Source organism: Oryctolagus cuniculus, chromosome 6 (assembly GCF_964237555.1).
Source record: "Oryctolagus cuniculus chromosome 6, mOryCun1.1, whole genome shotgun sequence".
NCBI classification, from domain to species: domain Eukaryota; kingdom Metazoa; phylum Chordata; class Mammalia; order Lagomorpha; family Leporidae; genus Oryctolagus; species Oryctolagus cuniculus.
In genome coordinates this window covers 87,285,746-87,308,286 of record NC_091437.1, presented here as the reverse complement: position 1 = coordinate 87,308,286, position 22,541 = coordinate 87,285,746, and the positions used below count along the sequence as shown (strand labels likewise).

General features: G+C 42.4%; 1 long non-coding RNA gene across 2 annotated transcripts in view; it reads right to left on the bottom strand.

Annotated features, from left to right (window-relative positions):
- LOC138849917 (uncharacterized) overlaps positions 1 to 22,541 on the bottom strand; it is a 179,478-nt gene that overhangs the window by 76,176 nt on the left and 80,761 nt on the right. For both annotated transcript variants that reach the window (XR_011389113.1, XR_011389112.1), the window contains one exon: positions 11,583 to 11,691. This is a non-coding gene — a long non-coding RNA (uncharacterized lncRNA). The remainder of the gene's footprint in view (positions 1 to 11,582; positions 11,692 to 22,541) is intronic.

The window sequence follows — 22,541 nt, the reverse complement described above, 5'->3', positions numbered from 1 at the left end:
ACTACTCTTTGTGGAATCCAGCAGTTCAAAGCTACACTTCCCTTGAAAGGCAGATTTGAAAGCTGGATTTGAACTAGAAATGTCTGCTAAAAGCACACACACCTACCTATGAAGACATACATGAACCCACAGATCAAAGTACATGGAGAGCAAAAAGGGGAAGACGGAAGAGAAGAAAGAGAACAGACAGCACAGCAGTAGACGTGCTTTGCCTGCCATCTGGCTAAGACACATGGCGTGAGCTCTGCTTTCCAATGCAGACTCTAACATTGTTGCACCAGGCAGCAGAGCGCATCTTGACTTGCACTTGTGTAAACAAATACTTCTGAATCTTAGAATTACCCCGTCAAAGAAATAATGGAGTTGGAATACTTACTAACAGCTCCAGAGAGTTACTGATTATGGGGTGAAAGGGAGAACATGTGATGATGGTGCTTCCAGTCTGCTGTGTCCCTGGAAGCAGCCTGTCCTTGGGGACTCAGACATAGCACACACGAGAACGAGAGGGTGGTGGGTGTGAGGACTATGCGCATCTTGTATGGCTTCTTGCAGGTTGTGGAAACATTCTATATCATATGCAAGGCAAGAGAGTTAATGACGCTGGAAAAAGCTCTCAGTCAATGACAGATGGACAGCTGGTGAGTAAACACACTGCTTCTCACCTGTTCACTGGCATAGCAGTGAGGCTTGTTCTGCATTGCTGCCCTGGGTGGCTGTGTCACTCATCTATATCCTTATCCTCCAATCAAAGATTGATGCTCAAGCCCCACAGTTCAAATGGTTAGTGAGCAAGAATTATCCAAGGGCATAATGCAAACACTATTTTGGGTGCTTTAATCATACACATGATTTAAAAGGCTTTCTTTTTCACAACAACCTATAAAGATTTTCACCTCTGCTAGGTTTACTTTTCAGACTTAAACCCTAGGTAAACAAACTGCCTGTACAAGGGAACATAGAAGGCATTTGTAAAATGCATTCGTTTGTGATTTTCATAGTTGTTTTACTACTGTAACATATACTGCTTCCACTTTCTACTTATAATTACTTATCTTGTTAAATAAAGAATCAAACCAGAAAAAAATTGCAGATGAAAGGTGATTATTATCAAACATAATTGCTAGGGGTATCTTGGCGGGGTGTGTGTGTGTGTGTGTGTGTGCGTGTGCACACGTGTGTATCTCCTGGAAGTTATATTTCTCTAACTTCTTGCTGCTTCTCAATATATCCTGGGTACAAGCATCAAGCAAATCCCTAGGACTCATTGAAATGTAAAATTCCTCTATTAGCCAAGCTGCACAAGCCTCAAAGATTTTTGGTGATATAAATTTCTGGAATTTGGATTAGGAACTTTAGTCTCCTGTGCAATATATGTAGCCATTTTAAAACTGTGGGCTGGCACCGCAGCTCACTTGGCTAATCCTCCGCCTGCAGCACCGGCACCCCGGGTTCTAGTCCCAGTCAGGGTGCCGAATTCTGTCCCGGTTGCTCCTCTTCCAGTCTAGCTCTCTGCTATGGCCTGGGAAGGCAGTAGAGGATGGCCCAAGTGCTTGGGCCCTGCACCCACATGGGAGACCAGGAGGAAGCACCTGGCTCCTGGCTTCGGATCAGCACAGCGTGCCGCCGTAGAGGCCATTTAGGGGGTGAACCAACAGAAGGAAGACCTTTCTCTCTGTCTCTCTATCTCTCTCTCTAACTCTGCCTGTCCAAAAAAAAAAAAAAAAAAAAAAAAAACCTGTGAGACTATAGATTGAGATTACTTAATCTGAAAATCAGAAATGTTTGGAGTACTGGCAAGGTGCCACGTGTGGAAAATTCCACACTATGCAACTTTATTTTATACGCAAAATTATTGAAAATATTTCACAAATTACCCACAGACTGCCTGTCTAAGGTGTGTATGAAACAGAAGTAAATTTCCTGTGATTGGGCTCTATTCCCATGGTAGTCATTAAGTACTCATAAGTATTACAAAATCTAAAAAAGATCTGAAATCTGAAACCCTTTTAATTCTAAGTATTTCTGGTACGGGATAGGAAACCTGTAGCATCAAAATGCTAATAGAAAGAAAGATCCTTCGACTTCTCTTCCTTCACTTTTCCACAGTCTTCTCAAGAGCAGTAATCTGCATAACAGAAGTTGTATAGAAAACGAATCCTGAGCAAAATTTCATGTGCTAGTTTGAGACGAGCTGAGCCACCGGGGAAGCAGGAGTGAACGGGAAACGCAGGAATACTGGGAAGCTGGAAGGGCAAACGGAGCACACAGAGCACGGGACGAGGATTCGCTGCTTGAGTTGCGGGTGAATCACCGCTTCCAGCTCCCATTGGTCGAGCTCTCCGGGGAGCAGTAAGCTTTCTGTACTTCAGTGCCAATCAGATGGTTCAGGATCCTTGGCCGGTGCCACCTCCCCGGAAGGCAGGAGTCCTGGGACTCTAGCAGAACGCTTCAGAGCATGCGCGCTACATCAGCGCCTCTGCGGTGAAGCTAGCTCACTTCTGTCTCCAGTTGTGTCGGTTGCTGCAAAGAGATTCCGCCCCTGACAGCATCAGCCACTGCTAGGAGCTCCTAGGCCAGAAAGCAAGGCTAGTGCCACAGTCCAGGCAGGGGAACGCATTAACTCAGAGCTTAGTACAGGCCTACTGTGTTGTGTTCAATAGCATTTCCCGCCATGGCCAAGTTCATCCGTTAGCAAAGTTGTAAAGACCGCTTAATCTCCTCTGTAAAGCTTCAAACCTTTATGTGCTTTGAGACTGTGAAGAATATATTGATTTATAATTTGATAAAGAAATCAATCCCACTTCTGGAAATTAGTCTGAAGAAGTTCCATGAATTGGGGATTGGGGAGTGGAGGAGGACAGAGAGGGAGAAATCTAATAAATGACCATAAGGAATTAGTGAAATAAATGATGATGTCATCAACTGAAGGGGTTCTTGTCTCATTTTAAAAGGATAATTATTTTTAAATATTGCAAAATGTTTGTGCATAATGTTAAATTATAAAGCAGAATGCAACACTTTCAAAATATGATTCGAAATTGATCAGGAGCACTAGATCACAAGGCAGTAAGAAACAACCTAAAAAGTGTGATGAATTAAAACAATAAACTTTGATTGATAGTAGGAAATCTGCTTCATGTTGGGAGGCTATCCTACCACTGTCCCCACATTCTGTACATCATTTTTGCTGCTTTGTAGGGAGTCCTGGGAGAGTGGCATGCCCTCCCTTAAAACCACACTATCCAGTCACTAGAGCTTCTGCCTGTTTTGTAAATACATGACTATCCACAATCAGCAATTACTATACAGGTCAAGGTCAATCATTAGGCAAACCAGCATTTAGAGGTCAAACAAAGCAATAGGAGACTCTGCCCAACAAGTGACTCACACAGTACTAAAATTGTTATGGACGATGACCAAACTTCCGGAGGAAAGGCACACAGTTTGTTTACGCAGGTGAACTTGACTAGACTCCTGTCTCAAGAGTCAAGCCCCGATCTTCTGTCATTCCCTACTTCTATACCCTAAATTCAGCAAGGCAGTAGCGAGGCAGTTTTGAGACAGTAAGGGGCAGTTTCAGGGCAATTGCGGGGAGCACACTGTTATCTTAGACGTTCAGGGACTAACAAATCACAACTGCAAAGCAGGACAGCTTTATGATACAGGACTCAGCAACTTTTAACTTAAAGACCATTTCAGGAGGCACATAACTATCTTATCTTAGGTATGAGGTTAGGTCCTAGGTATGCGACTGACTGGTGGCTGGGGAACCATTTTCTGAGTCAGTATTGGTTTGCTTAGGCCCAGCTGGCCCTTTGATAACAAACAGGAGGGAGTCTGTAGCATTCCCTCAAACTGGCTCCTTAATGGCAAGTTGGAGGGGGTCTGTAACATCCCCTCCTCTTCTTTAGAGCACTTTTAGAATCCTCTAAAAGCTTCATCTGCTAGGGGCTGGTCCCCTAGGGGCTGGTACTCCATGAGGAGTAGTTGGAGCTTGACTTGAGCAATTTGGAAGTTAATAAAACGGATAACGGCATTGGGTATGCAAGGGTTAGCCACAGCTATCAAGAACAGGAGAACCAGTGGCCCAACACTGAAACCCGCCAGAGGCCTTCACAACCCAGAACTCGCAACTCCAACCAGATATACGGTGCTGGGTGCACTTGTTGGGCTAAGTGGGAGGTAGGCCTGCCACAGAAGTAGATGTCAGCCAAGCAGTAGTTAGTGCGGCAGCCCCAGTAGGAACAAAAGCAGCTGCTATCTTTGGCAAAATCTAGGAGTGCACACCCATTGAAAGTAAAGCAAATGGACTATTGACCTTGAGACCAGGGGGCTGAGGCAACAGAATTTTATCAGGTCGTGGGAGAGCAACTCAAAAATCCATATGCCCTGGACAGTAACCTGAGCATGCTCTCTAGAACTTAGCAAAAACACAGATGACTACAAGAAGCAGACTATTCTTCCTACTAGACTTACTACTCCTAAATAAAACAGGGCTAGAGCAACTCTCCACGGCCAGTTGCAGTCCTTTTCGGCAACCTTGACTAATCCTATAGACAATCAGTAAAATCAACACCATTATCAGCCCCAGCAGAATAGGGTGACATTGTGACCCCAACTCCCAGGTGTCCTTTGTTAAGTTTTCCAGGTTTTCACTATGCATTTTACCAGTTAGCCTCTAGGTCCATGACTGAAACTAAAGCTGTAGATTCCTCAAGCTTCCATTGTGCATAGACTGACCAGCCTCCAGTGTGTGGTCATGGCAGGGTGTCAGTGTCTGAGACAAGTGAGTTTTCTCAAGGGGGTGTCTCTTGTGGTCACCTGTCAGGGTCCTAAGACAGGTGAAGCTTCAGCAGCTCCCCAAGAACCAGGCTAGATGACCAGGTGGCGTTTGGACCTGACTTAACCTGAGTGTGATGAATCCAAGGGGTAAAACTTGTAATTTTGAGTGCAGTAAGAATAACAAGCACAAGAAAATACGTTCCTTACCGTAGGGAACAGGAAGAGACATCATAAGGGAGGTGTGAACTTCCTTAGGGAAGGCACCCTGTTGACTCTCGTTACCTAGCTGGCCTGGGAGGAGAGCTGGACTGAATAGAAGGTAGGTGGTATCTCTAAGAGAAAATTTACAGTTCTACCTGTAACGTTACTGACCCTAGGTCATTCCCTCAATAGCAGTGGTTACTTTGAAGGCTAAGCAGAGTGAACAGCTTTTCAGCTTGGAGTCAACAAGGTCTATGATTCTGACCCAGGAGTCCTTCAACCCATAGGGCAGTTCCATTTCCAGTGACTCAGCTCTTGGCTGGCAGAGCTGCCAGGGCTCTTCAAAAGCTGACTTCTGTGTCCATCTGAAGCCCTGGCTTTCCACATTGAAAACTAATGCCACTTGCAGTGGACAGGCCTGTTGGGTCTCTGTGATGGCAGATCTCTATGTAAAGCAGCTATTAATTGGCCTGCCACCTATCTTTACATTGTGACTGTTGCCTAGCTTGCTCTTCTTTCCTTCTGGTTTCTTGTAAAGGAGACCACGGACGCAGTCTTTTAGAGGATGCAAGTCAAGGGGGTGCCCAGTCCCATTTCTAATCTTTGGTGGTCTAAGCTAAAAAACTATAGTCACAGGCATGTTCTGATAGTGGTCTTTCTGTGAAGTAGACAGTGCCCATGAGGAAAGCTATGGCCTTACTTTAACATCAAGCATGCAGACCATCTTACGCAACCTGTCTATAAATTTTGAAGTCATTAGTATAACTTTCTTTCCCTTTGTTTGGTTTGAAAAGGGAAGGTTTTCTTGTTTACTGTGCCCATGGCAAAGTAAATCTAGCTATGAAATCATAACTTAAGCTCTTCTTTAAGCTATGCTATTTGGTCTTCTATATGTTAGCCATCCCTTTTATAAGGTCTAAAGATCAAACTGTACACTCTTATGGAGAGTCCTTTAGAATAGAATCAGTTTCCCATCTTGAAGAGAATAGAGGAGAAATGAGGGAACAAGTCAGGCTTCCGAGATTGCTTATTCTCAATAACTTAACAGCAAATGAAAACTTAGCAAACAATTTTAACTCTTAAATAACAACTTTGCAAATATTTACCAAAAGGTCAAATGTCTTCTATAAATTCCAAGACAAGAGTACATGCCTTTGGAAGTATTTCTTAAATATCTAAAACAAATTTAATTCATTTGACCAGCAAACTCAAGCATAAACATGTCAATGAAACATTTTTAGTTTCTTTCCACCAACAAATTGAAAGCATCTGATACAGAGATTTATCTAAATAGAGTGAACCAAAAATGTATTTTGGGTTAGTTTAGCAGTTCAAATCTATATATGGCGAGGCCAGCACTGCAGAGGAGCAGGTTAACACCCTGGCCTGAAGCGCCGGCATCCCATATGGGCGCCATTTTGAGACCAGGCTGCTCCACTGCCGATCCAACTCTCTGCTATGGCCTGGGAAAGCAGTAGAAGATGGCCCAAGTTCTTGGGACCCTGCAACTGCATGGGAGACTCAGAAGAAGCTCCTGGCTCCTGGCTTCAGATCAGCGCAGCTCTAGCCTTTGTAACCAATTGGGGAATGAACCAACAGATGGAAGACCTCTCTCTCTCTCTCTCTCTCTCTCTCTCTCTCTCTCTCTCTGCCTCTCCTCTCTCTGTGTAACTCTGACTTTCAAATAAATAAATAAATCTTTAAAGAAAATCTATATGGGCTGGTGCCACGGCTCACTAGGCTAATCCTGCGCCTGCGGCACCGGCACCCCATGTTCTAGTCCTGGTCAGGGAGCCGGATTCTGTCCCGGTTGCTCCTCTTCCAGTCCAGCTCTCTGCTGTGGCCTGGGAGTGCAGTGGAAGATGGCCCAAGTGCTTGGGCCCTGCACCCGCATGGGAGACCAGGAGAAAGCACCTGGCTCCTGGCTTCGGATCAGCGCAGCGCCCCGGGCCGCAGTGGCCGTTGGGGGGTGAACCGACAGAAAAAAGGAAGACTTTTCTCTCTGTCTCTCTCACTGTCCACTCTGCCTGTCAAAAAAAAAATCTATATGGGCAATCATTTGTCTATAAGCCAATTAAAACAGAGTTCCTAATACATTTTTCACATAGACATACAATGTACACATGTATAACACATAACACGCATTACAGGAGAGAACAATAAAACAGTTTGAGTAATAGCTTCTTAAAATCTTTAACTTTTTTAAGTTCCTATTGATTTGAATTACTTCCTGCTATTAGTAATGTGAATTAACCATACTTTTTCTCAGTTGGAACCTGTTAAACCTTGGCTTTATCTTTTTTGCAGAGCCATCCCAAAGTATTGAATAAAATAGAAATCTTTGGAAACTAAAAGAGTACATATTTAAACACAGAACCAACAATATTTTAGTTTCTATGAGCAGTAAATCTGATTTTTAGTGTTTGTTTCGAGAACACAAATTGTACATGAAATTTTTAAAATTATAAACTCATTAACCAGCTAGAAGAGGCACTTGCTTACTGCATACAGTATTTTTTAAAACACCTGTCGGATTTGTAGGATGTTATAAAATATTTATCCCTTTTAAGCCTCAGGGTCTTTCTCATTAAGATAGCCATCATGTCTGACAACAACACGACAAGAAAACTTTTAGACATTTGTATCAGTAGCATTTTACATTATCATAACTTAAAATCTAGCACCACTTCACATTTTGACTGTACCTTTGATATAATACAAATAGCCTTATTAACTGATGTCTCTACAAGATGAGACATAAATCCTTTGACATTTCCAGGGATCCATCTGGAAATATCAAGTCCAAAGAATTTGGAATTTTGATTTTTTTTTTGGAATGCCTATCAGAGATGCCAAGGAGGTTTAAAATATCTGTTAGAAACAAGATTCCTTAACATCATGACAGAATATAGACCAGATTTGATCATTGTTACAAAGTGATCATTCAAATGTTTTAGAATGGGTATATAGTCAAGTAAACCAAAACTCTTTTTAAACTCAGCTGTTAAACAATCAGAACCTTACAGAGAAGTAGAGAACACAATAGATTATTTCAGCAGAACACAAAATCTGTGTCTGTTTGGTCATCCAAAATATTGGAAATAAAACCATAAATTTAAGAGCTAGTGCATGGAATCATATCCCATGACTTGGAACAATTTTAACAGAGTGAGAAGTAAGGAAGAGAAAAGAGCTTAAAGAGTTGGCTAGAAAAATTACAGTCACCAGTTAAACAAAAGCTATTAAAAGAAGATGCTACAGTTTTTAAACAGACTTTTTTTAAGATTTTTATTTATTTATTTGACAGGTAGAGTTACAGACAGTAAGAGAGAGAGACAGAGAGAAAGGTCTTCCTTCCGTTGGTTCACCCCTCAAATGGCTGCCACTGCCGGAGCTATGCCGATCCGAATCTAGGAGCCAGGTGCTTCCTCCCATGTGGGTGCAGGCGCCCAAGCACCTGGATCATCCTCCACTGCCTTCCTGGGCCACAGCAGAGAGCTGGACTGGAAGAGGAGCAACCAGGACTAGAACCCGGCGCCCATATGAGATGACAGCGCAACAGGTGGAGGATTAGCTTAGTGCACCACCGCGCCGGCCCCCTTTTAAACAGATTTTTAAGATCATTTCAAAATATTTACTAACATATATGTATTGTAAAAACCTCATTGTTTTAACAGAGGTTCAGATTCTAAATCTACGTCAAAGGAAAATAAATAGCTTTTGTCTCCATAAATTTCTTTTCTTTATAACCTTCTGTGACTTTCTCACACCTTCCACAACTTATTAAACCTTTCTATTATTTCATTCTAGTCTAGAGTGAGCCAGCCATTTGGATAAAGTAATTCTTACAAACCATGTCCTTTATTTATTCAAAAAAAATTCTCTTTCCTTCTTAACTTTTATTATCAAGAACACATTTCTGTACTTATGACTTTTTCCATCTGCTGATTTCATCGACTTACATTTTGAAATAAGCTTTTAAAAATCTTCAAATTAAGACAACATTTTCTAAATAAGCTAACACATCAAATTTCAGCCTTGTTACTTTTTTTTTTTTTTTTTTTTTTTTTGACAGGCAGAGTGGACAGTGAGAGAGAGAGACAGAGAGAAAGGTCTTCCTTTTGCCATTGGTTCACCCTCCAATGGCCGCCGCGGCCGGCGCGCTGCAGCCGGCGCACCGCACTGATCCGATGGCAGAAGCCAGGTACTTCTCCTGGTCTCCCATGGGGTGCAGGGCCCAAGCACTTGGGCCATCCTCCACTGCACTCCCTGGCCATAGCAGAGAGCTGGCCTGGAAGAGGGGCAACGGGGACAGAATCCGGCACCCTGAGCGGGACTAGAACCCGGTGTGCCAGTGCAGCAAGGCGGAGGATTAGCCTAGGGAGCCGTGGCGCCGGCCTAGCCTTGTTACTTTCAAGCAGTGTTGAACTATTTTTCATAGACAGTTTATGAAAACTTTTTCATGAACAACCCAAATAGTTTTTCTATAGGATATAGGTGCTAAGAACACCAAAGTTTAAATTTAGATACATTTATCTCATTTACCTTTAACCAGTTTACATTCATTTATTTATTTTTAAAGATTTATTTATTTATTTGAAAGAGTTACACAGAGAGAGGAGAGACAGAGAGAGAGAGAGAGAGAGAGAGGTCTTCCATCCGATGGTTCACTCCCCAAATGGCCGCAACGACCGGAGCTGTGCTGATCCGAAGCCTGAAGCCAGGAGCCAGGAGCTTCTTCCCGGTCTCCCACGTGGGTGCAGGGGCCCAAGGACTTGGGCCATTTTATACTGCTTTCCCAGGCCATAGCAGAGAACTGGACAGGAAGTGGAGCAGCCAGGTTCGAACTGGCGCTCATATGAGATGGCCAGGGCGTTAACCCACTGCTCCACAGCGCTGGCCCCAAACCAGTTTACATTTATCAATTACACCTAGATGACTTAAGATGTTGATATTATGTTATACCTTTATCTGAATAAAGGTCAAAATTACATTTATATGGAATTCTATATCTGTTTGTAAAAACTCTAGCTAGACATCAGTGACATAAGCCAAAGACTGCAAAATCCAGCTTAGGGTGTATAACAAGTGCTGGTTACCCATTGCTATGTCACCCAGATTTATTAAATCAAGTAATAAAACAAGTCTGCAAGTTACAAGGCAAATTTTAAGGCAATGATCTTAGATTCAAAAGAGAGAAATTCCTTTAAACCCAATGTCCAGTTATAGTTGAACCAAAAATCTCACGGATGAGGTTATTATTTATCAAGTACATGTTTTTAGATTTTAGATTGAATTTGAGCCTAGTCTTTTTGCTAACAAGGGCTTTAGACCAACACATAATGAACAGTCAGATACCTGAGACCATCTCTAAAACAAGCATGTGTTCAGGAAGACGCAAGATAGGTCCCAAAGGTGACCGTAGGCCAGAGACCAGTGTGTCACAGGCCAGAACCCCATTGGAGATTGCCAATCTACATTCAGGAGCCTTTTAAATATTGTTGTTCCAGGCTAAGAGATAGGAGGCCTTTCCCCGCCCCACTCTCAGCAAGGGGGTGGAGTTAACACAACACAAACCAAAGAGAGAGAAAAAGTCTAAACTGCCTCTCTCTCTCTCTCTCTCTCTCTCTCTCTCTATCTCTCTCTCTCTCTCTCAAGAAACTAAAGGCAGAGAGGAGGGGAGTGGGATTTAACCCTTTAGGTCCTGTACAAGCACAACAGAAATTTGATTTTATAACCTGATGATGGGTCTTCGGTTATGAAAAATGTTGCCAATCCCATGCCATGTTTGAGTTTCATCATTTGAGAGTTCCAGGGATCCTGCTGGTCAGACATTCAGGTCAGAATTAAGACAGTCCTTCTAACATTCTAGAAAGTAATTTTCTTCAGGCTCAGTTTTCCTAGTGTCTTCTTGGACTGATCTTGAGAACAAGGTCTGAGTGGGAAAGGAATTCCCAGTGTCCTGGAAGCCTGCTATGGGTGCCTTTTTCTTCATAGAAATATCATTCAAGCCCTGGGCGGTGGGTGTCTTGTGTCACTGAGCTCATAACTAGGTAGTAGACACACTTACCTTTGTTCAGCCACCTCTCCCTAGTGTTCCTGGGAAGCCTTGAGCCCTGCCGAGGAGATAGGATTCCAGCGAGGCAAGGGGGAATGTGGAGGAAGCATTACCCATTTAGCAGATTAGAAGGACCAGCTCAGGGCGGTCTCAAGGTTTCTTTCTGTCTGTGAAGGGTCAGCTGAAATAGCTCTCTCTTGAGGTTTCCTGGAGGAAACACTCCACAAAAATCAGGACCTGTCCGGAGTCTAGTCTCCTGTGCGGGTGTGACCATTGATCATATGAGGATCACCACAGAACCGTGGTTTCAGGCCCACTTGTAACCCCTGGCTTACACCGTGGGTCAAAAGATTCAAACTGCCAATGCAAGCAAGAGTGGCCCACATTCACACATTTCTCACACAGAGTTTAAAACATCCCCTCCCTCTGAGAGCCAGTCCTTACCTGGAAATCCAAAAGTGGATTACTAGGGAGTGATCAGGCCCCTCTTCTGCCCAGTGGGGCAGGCCCGTCCTGGAATCCTGTCCCCAGGGATTCTTACCTTGTCCGATTTTCAGGGTCCAATCCTCCCGAGTCTCTTTGAGTCCGTGGTGGTGGTGGTGGTAGAGATGGCAGCAATCCCCACTGTCTGCAGGACTTCTCCCTGAAGACTTGGGAGAGGGGCCCATGGTCAGCCTGCAGGGGTCACGGTCGCTCTGTCCATGCCCCAAACTGGTGGCTCAAAGGGCCAGCACGGTTGGTTTCTCAGTCAGGGAACCAAATGTTGTGAACAATGACCAAAGAAACCAAACGGCACTCGGGGCTGGAAAGGCACACAGTTTGTTTACACAGATGAACTTGACTGGATTCCTGTCTCAAGAGTCCAGCCCCAATCCTCTGTCATTCCCTACTTCAATACCCTAAATTCAGCAAGGCAGTAGCGAGGCAGTTTCGAGACAGTAAGGGGCAGTTTCAGGGCGATTGCGGGGAGCACACTGTTATCTTAGACGTTCAGGGACTAACAAATCACAACTGCAAAGCAGGACAGCTTTATGATACAGGACTCAGCAACTTTTAAGGACCGTTTTAGGAGACACATAACTATCTTATCTTAGGTATGAGGTTAGGCCTTAAGTATGTGACTGACGATGGTGGCTGGGGAACTTTTTTCTAAGTCAGTCATAGTTTGCTTAGACCTAGCCAGCCCTCTGATAACAAACAGGAGGGAGTCTGTAGCATTCCCTCAAACTGGCTCCTTAATGGCAAGTTGGAGGGGCTCTGTAACAGGTGGTAAGGGATTCTCTGCCCAAGTGGCAGAGACACTGACCAGAAGCTTAGGTCAGCCCTTCCTCGTCTGCTCAGGCCCCGTGTGCCTTCTGAGATCTGCTTGGAATGGCCCAAGCATAGCCCAATACCACGACAGCACCATCACAGTTTGTCTGGCTGTGTGTCAGAGTTCATCTTGAGCTCTTACTTTCAGTCCTGGTGCTAAGCCTACTCGCAGGAGGACAAGAGGACTTCATCAAAGCTGTTGCTTTGCACAAACATTCTGTGGAGATGGGTACAGGATTGAAAAGTCTCTTAATCCAGCTCAGACAATTCATACTTTCATTGTATTTCACAACACTTCAACACGTCTTCACATCCTATGTGGTTGTCTCTCTTCCCAGAAAGGGTAATTTATTCCAGTGATTTAGAATTGAAATTTAAAATCTGTGCATCATTGGTAACTTAATATCTACATAAGAAATTTTCTGAGAATTTATGGGTTATTAAACACTAGAATATGCTTCTGAAGAAAATTGCAGGACACCTTTGTACCACGTCTTTGGTTGGTGGAGCCAGGCATACCAGAGTTGCTTCTCAAGGTGCTTCCCAGACCAGAACTCTGTGACAGGGCCATAAAATCAATATCCTGCACTGGGAAAGATTCCATCTCAGCAGTTCGGGAAGATGAGAAACCTAAAATATTGTACAGAACCATTTATTGGGAACTAAGTAAGTGTGGGTCCCTTAAGCAAAGAAATTTACTCAGTTTCATCAACTGAAAGATTGCAGAAATACAACAACCTTGGAAAAAAGTTTTAATATAGAGAACGGGGTGGGCATTTGACCCAGCAGTTAATATGCATGTAACTTCCAGTTAGTACGCTCATATCCCACATCAGATTGCCTAGTTCCAGTGCACACCCTGGGAGGCAGCAGGTAATGATTCAAGAAGCTCAGCCCCTGCCACACAAATGGGGACCCAGGTGCTGCCCCCAGCTCCTGGCTTCAGCCTGATCCATGCCTGATCATTGACAGGCATGTGGTCTCTCTCTCCCTCTCTCTCTCTCTCTCTCTCCGCCCCCCCCCAGCTCTCTCTCAAATGAATTTTTAAAATATATAGAGACTGTAACAGAGCATTTAATGTGACAAAGATGGAGAAAAGTCTTTCCTTAAAAAAACATATCACATTCTAAGGATTATTCTAATTATCTTTTTGCTTAAGAATAAGACAGTGGTTTTAAAAGTATTCAAATAGATAGAACTAAATTCATATAATGAAAATATGAATATGTAAGAAGGCAAATGTTATGCTATATTCTTTTTTAATCTGTCAATGTTGTTTTATTTTAATATTACCAGTTATTATGTTAAGATACTGTGATAATAATTTCTTTCTAATCATGCTACTTAACTTCATTGTAAAAGAGATTTATTATCTCATTTTTTCAAGAGTATTATTATATGCTAGGGGGAAGTGTCACTTTAACTAACAACTTCTGACTGCTTGGGATACACCTCCAGAAAAAGAATGTTAATTAACATTGACTACAAAAACTATTGCTAAAGTGTACACATTTTCTTGTTTTAAATTTTGTTTATTTTAATTTCCACTTGAAAGGCAGAGACACAGGAACAGATACTATCCACTGGTTTACTCCCCAAATCCCATAATAGCTAAGGTTGAGCAAGTCTGAAACCAGGATCTCAGAACTTAATTCTCTCCTAGTGAGTAGCAGTGATCCAAGTACTCGAGCTGTCATCTGCTGTCTCCCAAGGTGCATGATGGCAGAAACCTGTTTCTGAGGCTGTGTCGGGACTCAAACCCAGGTTCTCCAATATGGGCAGCAGGTATACCAAGTGGCATCTTGCCCACCAAACATGCCCATATTTTCTAATAATAATACAATGTTTATATAGAACATGAAATATAAGTTAACAAAATTAATGTAATTTGTATTTATAAAATACTGTTATAAGTGTAGTTGAATGAAATTTCAATTGGAATAAAAGATTAATCTCCTAGGTACACCATTAATCTCACTGCTAATGAGTAATAGCCCAAACTTTCTGTGAAGAAAATGAGTTTTGCATTTCTCCATGCATTACAGGAAATCCAGTATTATTTTTATTTGTAAGAATCAAACAGAAAGATGCTCACTGTTATGTCCAGGTTATGTAGGTGGAAAAACAGGAGCCCATAAGCAAGGGACACCCTGAATCCACCTTCTTCAGTGGTCCTCAGATGGAGTCCAGGAGTATGAACACAGCCAGACAGCTAAGAAGCAAATTCTTGCTTTATAGCAACAGGCCCACGCCTGGGGCGGAGAAAAGCAAGACTTGGCTCTTGGCTTCCCAGGAGGTTTGAAAAAGCCACTTGTGCTGTGGTGATCTTCGTGACTTCAAGAACTGCAGCACCTTTAGCTTCTCTTCCATTGCTTCTTGTTTTGAGCACTTGAACTTCTCCTTCATTCATGCATGAACCAGGGAAGTTCGTTACTCCATCAGCATCAATTTGGTCCTCTTCACCTCTCTGTGTTTGCAAGGTTGGGTGTATATAAAGCCTCTTTATTTACCCTGGTATTTTCTAAAGATGATTCAATGTCTGTGTGCTTCATTTAGCAGCACTAACTTTGTCAATAAGTTGGCATTTCTCCTTAATCAGTGAAGCCAGGGTTTCTGCTAGATGTTATTCATGTTTAACATAAAGTTGTCTCTGAATAGACTCAACAATTGCAAATAAAAGTATGAGAACCACCAATGAACTAATCAGTGAGAGAGTAGGCACTTCACTATCTCTGCCTGGAGGCAGTAGACTATTGAGCTGTGGATTCAGGTTATTGGACAATATATCTAGCATTTCACTAAGCTTCTAAAAGATCAGCCCATATCCAAGAATCACAGAGTTTGTGGCCTCTCCGTAACACTGCAGTCATCACAGGGTAACCAGGCATGCAACGGCCACTAAATAAATAAATAAATAAATAAATAAATAAGACAGATGGGCAATATCCCAAAATTCAGCATGGAACTCTAGCAGCAACTGGCATTTCAGATTGGTCAGTTTTATGGTTGAAAGTGAGGAAAAATTTGGCACTGATTCTGCTAATTTCTTAAGTGTTTCTCCTATGTATTCTGGTAGTTTCAATTTCATGTCTTATGTTTAGATCTTTGATGCATTTTAGGTTGATTTTTGTATAGGGGCAAAGGTAATAGTAAAGTTTGAATCTTTGGCATATAGATATTCAGTTTCCCCAGCACTATTTATTGGAAAAACTGTTCCTTCTCCAGTGTATACGTATACAAATAGTTGATTGCAGATGTGTTGATGCATTCCTGGAGTCCTTATTCTCTTCCACTGTTTTATTTGCCTGTTTCTACATCAGTCTGTTTTGTGTGTTCTTGTTTCTGTTTTTGTCTAGGGCATTTCAAAATTCCTTTCCTTTATACTATTTCCTATTCAGCTTCATCTAGCCTGTTGCTGAGGCTTTCAACTGTATTTTTTGTTTTCCTTATTGAGCTCTTCATTTTAAAAATGTTTTTTTCAGTTCCTTTTAAAAATCTCTATCTCTTCGCTAAATTTCTCATTCATATCATGCATTGATTTCCTAATGTGCTTTAGCTGTTAGTCTTTGTTATCTTTTATTTCTTTGATTATCCTTAAAAATCATTCTTTTGAGTTCTTCATAATTTTATTAACCTCCTCTTTTTGGAAGTCTGAAACTAAAGCGTGATTGTGTTCCTTTGGGGGAAGGAGATTGCTTTGATTTTTCATACTTCTACTTCCCTGATAGCACATTTGGTACATCAATTATTTACATTATTTATAAGGATATTTCCATGGATTAAAGCATTTATCTGTGTCTTTAGGTATCAGTTTGCTAGACAAATTTGGCATTAGTTCTGGTTGCATATTAAACTATAGTCTTCCTATGCCTTCTTCTACTTTAACTGATGATAGCATCAGCAGGGTCTGGGAGGATCCTCTAAGTGCTAGCAGGGGCATATACATCTTAGTGGCAGTAGCCAGAATCATTACAGCCGGCGTCGCGGCTCACTAGGCTAATCCTCCGCCTTGCGGCGCCAGCACACCAGGTTCTGGTCCCGGTCGGGGAGCCGGATTCTGTCCCGGTTGCCCCTCTTCCAGGCCAGCTCTCTGCTGTGGCCAGGGAGTACAGTGGAGGATGGCCCAAGTGCTTGGGCCCTGCACCCCATGGGAGACCAGGAGAAGCACCTGGCTCCTGCCATCGGATCAGCGCAGTGCGCCGGTCGCAGCGCGCTTGCCGCGGCGGCCATTGGAGGGTGAATCAATGGCAAAGGAAGACCTTTCTTTCTGTCTCTCTCTCTCTCACTGTCCACTCTGCCTGTCAAAAAAAAAAAAAAAAAGAGTCATTACAGTGCCAGGGCAGGTGTGTGGGCTGTGCATGCCCACCAAAGCCACATGGTCTTGGGGAACAAGCCATGATGGGGCCAGGACCCAAGTGTGTGACAGCATGCACTGCCCTTGGTGAGTGGGGGAGGTAGTGCTTCTAAACAAGCACCCCTGATTCTAAGATCCTTCGAACAGGACCCAACCTGATGTGCCTCATCACCTGTCCCAGGTGGCTTGGTACACTACTTGGGCCTAAGTGATGAGGTCACTGAGGGTGTTGCATCCAGCCAGCTCTGTGAAACTTCAGTCCTTTCTACCAGTGTTTTGGAACATCTGCGGAGTTAAAAGGATGAAAGAATGCCAGGGTTTCTATTCTCCGAGGAAGCATGAATTCTAACTCCCCTCTCAAGATGGAATCACACGGAGTGTGAGATATCGAGAAGGGAGACTATGTGAGTTCCTGATTTGAAGCAAAGCTGCAGTGTGTACTCCAGGTACACCTCCCCTTGCTATGCTCCAAGCCTGTGATGACTGTGGATTCCTAAAATTAAAAGTTGTAGTAGTAGTAGCTGAGATTAAAAGTTGTAAGTCATTCTGAGTTTTCACCAACAGTTCACTTGCAGCTCATGCTAGCTTTTCTGGTCTTCAGAATGGTGGTTTCCACCCCGCACTCTCAGACACTGCACATGATAACATTTGTTACCACATTGCTGAAACAATGACAGCATCTGTGCTGAATGGCAATAAAGCATCCCTGTGAGACCTATTGCCTGCTTGTCATTAGTTCCCAACTCCCTCACCCAATATTTCAGCAGTAATATTTTTCATTATAATTAATGTTATCCATTTACAAGTGAGCAAAATAACTTTTGCTCCAGTCTGCTAAAGATTTCTTATAAAGGACCGATCGCTTTCTTTTTCAAAATGGGGTGATAGTCCCCTTGACATAGTTAAATGAAACCAATTCATGTAATCATCATCACTATTGTATTTTCTAATATGCTATTTCGTGAAAAGGTATGATATACAAGGAAAAGTCATGCTGAGTCTCCAATGAGAGTTCTATGAAACTTTAAATGTCCATATTCGTAAAAACATTAAACCATACACCTCATCATTCTCTTCCTGATTTAATCTAGCTTATCTCCCTGTAGACCAGAGAGACCATCCCTTTCTTATTTTCCAAATGTCTCTATGCTGTCAAAGAAAAATCATTTATCTTACTCTCCCTATGCCTTCTCTTTTTCTTGGTAATCTATAATACTATTAGTAGCAACTGCTTCTGCAGGAATACTGTAACTGCTGCTTTCAGGTTTGTCACAAATTCCTCAGTTTACTCAAATTTTCAGTGAAAAAGTATTTTGAATTCACATTCCACTGATAAGGGATGTTGTGTTCTTGGGCCCCCTGCAGTGACCCTGAGCACCTTCATCTAAAGCAGACAGCATAGCTAGACTCTGTTTGGTACTGCATAGCCTTGTAGAGAAAAAAAAAAAAAAAAAAAAAAAAAAAAACACACAAGGAATCAGGCTCTAAGGAACAGGAAACAAATTCTGCTTTATGAGGCCAGCATAACAGCATAAGACATTAAGCCATTATCTGCAACACTGGCATCATATATGGGCACCAGTACCAGTCCTGAGTGCTCCACATCCAATCAAGCTCCCTACTAATGTGCCTGGGAAAGCAGCAGAGGATGGCCCAAGTTTTTGGGCCCCTGCCCCCATGTGAGAGACCTGGAAGAAGTCCCTGGATTCTTGCTTCAGCCTGGTCCAGTCCTGGCCATTGCAGCCATTTGTGGAGTGAACTAGCAGATGGACGAGCACTCTCTCTCTGCCTCTGTCTCTCTGTAACTCTGCCTTTCAAATAAATAAATAAATCTTTAAAAAAAAAACAAAGTGGGATAATAATATGTAGTCATATAAAACATAACTATAGGTGTGACATCCCATTACCTTCATTGTATTCTATGGTTATACACAAGACATAGTTACTAGGCAATACTAAAGAGGAGATACCTAGAAAAGAGGATGAGTGCCAGAAGCAGGATAATTTAGTGTCAACTTAGGTCAGGATTCCATAATCACTGTCTTTTATCATCACTTATATTCCTGATTGTTTTTTCATCCGTGTTATCAGGATACAACAGAAGTGTGGCCAGACACCTTCTGTGAGTTTAGAGGATGCTATTTCTAACGAGCACTGTGTGATGGTCAGCTTTCAGCTTTGCTTGTCAACTGGGTCAAACTAAAGCCCTGGATATTCAATTAAACACTAATCTGGGTGTTCTCTGAAGGACTTTGTAGGTGTGAGGGAAGTCCATAATCTTTCACTTTAAGTAAGCTTGTCTCAGAAAACCTGGATAGGCTTGATTCAATCAATTGAAGTGAATTAAGAATGAAGCTGAGGATTCCCAGAAAGAGAGAGAGAGAGAGCAAGAGAGAGAGAGAGAGAAGGAAGAGAAGCGAAGCGAAGCGAAGGGAAGGGAAGGGAAGGGAAGGGAAGGGAAGGGAAGGGAAGGGAAGAAGGAAAAACTTTTCCTATGGACTACAGTTTCAACTTATGCCCAGGAATTCCAGCCTGCCATTCTGGATGGCTTGCCTTAGATTTCTAGTTTCTAAGTAGTCAGTCACCACAATTGTGCAAACTAATTCTTTATAATAATACATTAATATATAGTTCCTTCTGCTTCTATTTCTCTGGAGAACACAGATTAATCAGATTTTCATACCTTATAGATCAATATTATGCAATGTTTCTGGATTTTCTGGAATTGGTTCTCAAATATGATGCAATGTAAAGGCATTTATGACTCTCCAGTGATAAGAAAGGGCATTGGTAGTCCATGGCATAGTGTAGAAATAGATATGTACAAAATATAACTATCGGATACTCCTCATCAAATACCTATAGAAAGCAAGATTTGAGTTGCTATGTATTTTATACCTTAGAGCATTTTAATAAAACTGAAAGATATAAAAAGTATATCTAACTGTGCTAGAGAACAGTGGAAGAGAAGGTGAACTTAGGATTTTAAATTCTTAGTTCAATCTGTACATAAATATCCTAAAAGCTTCTATGTCTTCCCAGAAAGAAACAACTATCATCTGCAGCCATGAAGATTTTTGAAAATCTCACCCAAAGCCTCATCTTCTGATTGAGTAAATTACAACTCAAATATCATTTTCAAATTAAAAAAAAGAATTTATTTCTTTATTTGAAAGGCAGAGTAGGCAGAGAGAGAAAAAGAGCTCTTCTATCCACTGGTTCACTCCCCAAATGGCCACGATGAACAAAGCTGAGCCGATTCAAAGCAGGAGCCAGGAGCTTCTTCAGGGTCTCCCACGTGGGTGCTGGAGCCCAAGCACTTGGGCCAACTTCTATTGCTTTCCTAGGCCATAGCCGAGAGCTGGATCAGAAGTGGAGCAGCTGAGACATGAACTGGCTTCCATCTGGGTTGCCAGCACTGCAAGCGGCGGCTTTACCCACTACGCCACAGCGCTGGACCCGTGATGTGTTTTCTTAAACAGAGAACATGGGTTCAAAAGGAATGAACTCTAGATATGTTAAGAGAGATATGTGGGGCCGGCGCTGCGGCTCAATAGGCTAATCCTCCTCCTTGCGGCACCGGCACACCGGGTTCTAGTCCCAGTCTGGGTGCTGGATTCTGTCCCGGTTGCCCCTCTTCCAGGCCAGCTCTCTGCTGTGGCCAGGGAGTGCAGTGGAGGATGGCCCAAGTGCTTGGGTCCTGCACCCGCATGGGAGACCAGGAGAAGCACCTGGCTCCTTCCATCGGATCAGCGCGGTGTGCAGGCCACAGCGCGCCGGCCGCGGCGGCCATTGGAGGGTTAACCAACGGCAAAGGAAGACCTTTCTCTCTGTCTCTCTCTTTCACTGTCCACTCTGCCTGTCATAAAAAAAAAAAGAAAAAAGAAAAAAAAAGAGAGATGTGGGTACATTCCAATGAAAATGAGATATCAAACTGCTAAATTTCTCTGAGTCCTATTTGCCATTAGAAACAACTCTATCCCTACCTGAACAGGGTAGCCTAAAGAAGCTGTAGTGACTTCCTGTTAGGTAGTCTCCTTGAAAGACATTGATGATTCTCCTTAGAACCATAGTCACTATTCTCCTTTGTTTCTAAACCATAACAAAACTCACAGGTCCCAACTGGCTCCAAAGGGTAATGCACATAGCATGATCAAAGAGGAGATGCACTACCCAAGAAAGGAGCTTCATGATTTTTTCAGCTTAGAACTATACTCATCAAGATCTGAATACATGTGGGACTGAAGTCAAGGGTATAGTGCCAGAATGGAAGACATGTAAAGTTGAAGCTAGCCACATTTCTTGCTTTGGACTGTTAAACAGAGATGCTAAATTTAATGTTTTAGCTTAAGGAGTTCCAAAGTGGTTGATTTCAAGGGTTGGTTGGTTGATTGGTTAGCTGAGACATGGGCCCAACAGTAGACTACATTAAATGATATCAAAATGCTATAACAACCTTGTTATACTATAAAATGTCCAAAAGCTTCAGGAAATTGGAATGTAAGTGTCCATTTCTCATGAAACATCTGTTCTACTACCCTAACAGGCTCCATAGGAGCAACTTTATTTAAAGATTTATTTCATTTTATTTGTTTGGATGGTAGAGTTACAAAAAGGGAGACAGAGATAAAGACAGAGACATAGAGATAAATAGAGATAGAGAGAGAGAGAGAGAGAGAGAGAGAGAGATAAATAGAGTCTTCCTTCCTCTGGTTCACATCCCAAATGATCACAACAACCCAGGCTGGACCAGGCCGCAACCAGGAGCCAGGAACTCCACTCATCTCTTTCACATGGGTGGCAGTGATCCAACCCCTTGGGTCATCTTCTACTGTTTCCCAGGTACATTAGCAGGAAGCTGGATCAAAAATGGAGCAGCTAGGAATCAAACTGGCCCTCATATGAGATACCTTCATAGCAGGAAGCACCTTAACTTGCTGTACCACAAGGCCAAGCCCCCATAAGGAAATTTTTGATCACAACTTTGAGAAATGAATTTGTGAGGGGTATCTCAGAATCCTTAAAGATCTCTACGATGTCTTTTCTATGCAGGTCATAAATTACAGTGGGAACTGACAGCATCAAAATGTGTGCTCCAAGTGCAAAGGGGGTATAATGGATTCTAGAGTGGCAGGAGCCAAGTGGTGGCACTTAATCACCTTTTACAAGATGTATGTGCTTGTTGTAATGGAAAGAAAAGCCAATTGGCAAACTCACTGAGACCTATGAGGTTGTATAGTTGATCCTGCTATCCCTAAAAAACAAACAGATGGGTGGCCTACTAAATTATTACTTCATTTATATAGCACAAGAGATCTAAATCTAGTGAGAAATAAAATTGACATTGATCATGAGAACAGCCCTTGATTAAGTTTACAAAACCCATACTCCCTGAATGAAGGGAGGTTGGGACCATTTGAGGAAAAATGTTTCAACCTAAAATTTCACGTTGTCACTCTTTCTCCCAGCCTTCCTCAGAGGAACCTAATGCCTTTTACCAGGGTGACTATGCACTGAGGAAAAGTAAACTATAAAATTATTGGACAATTACTGTATACTAGTTCCAACTGACACTAATTACAGGATTCAAAATGTTATTTTTATATACCAGTCACTGTAAAAGCTTATGGAGATCAAATGATCAATGGAGTTACAGCTCAGGTATATCCCACAGTGACCCTATGAGTTTCTGAACCTATTTTGTAGTTATATCCCCAACCCCATTCCAGAACTAATAATTAGAATACATATTCTCAACTAGCAGAAACTCATATTAGTTCCTGACCTGTGGTGTGAAAGCTATTATGATAAGAAAAGACCAAGAGGAAGCCAACA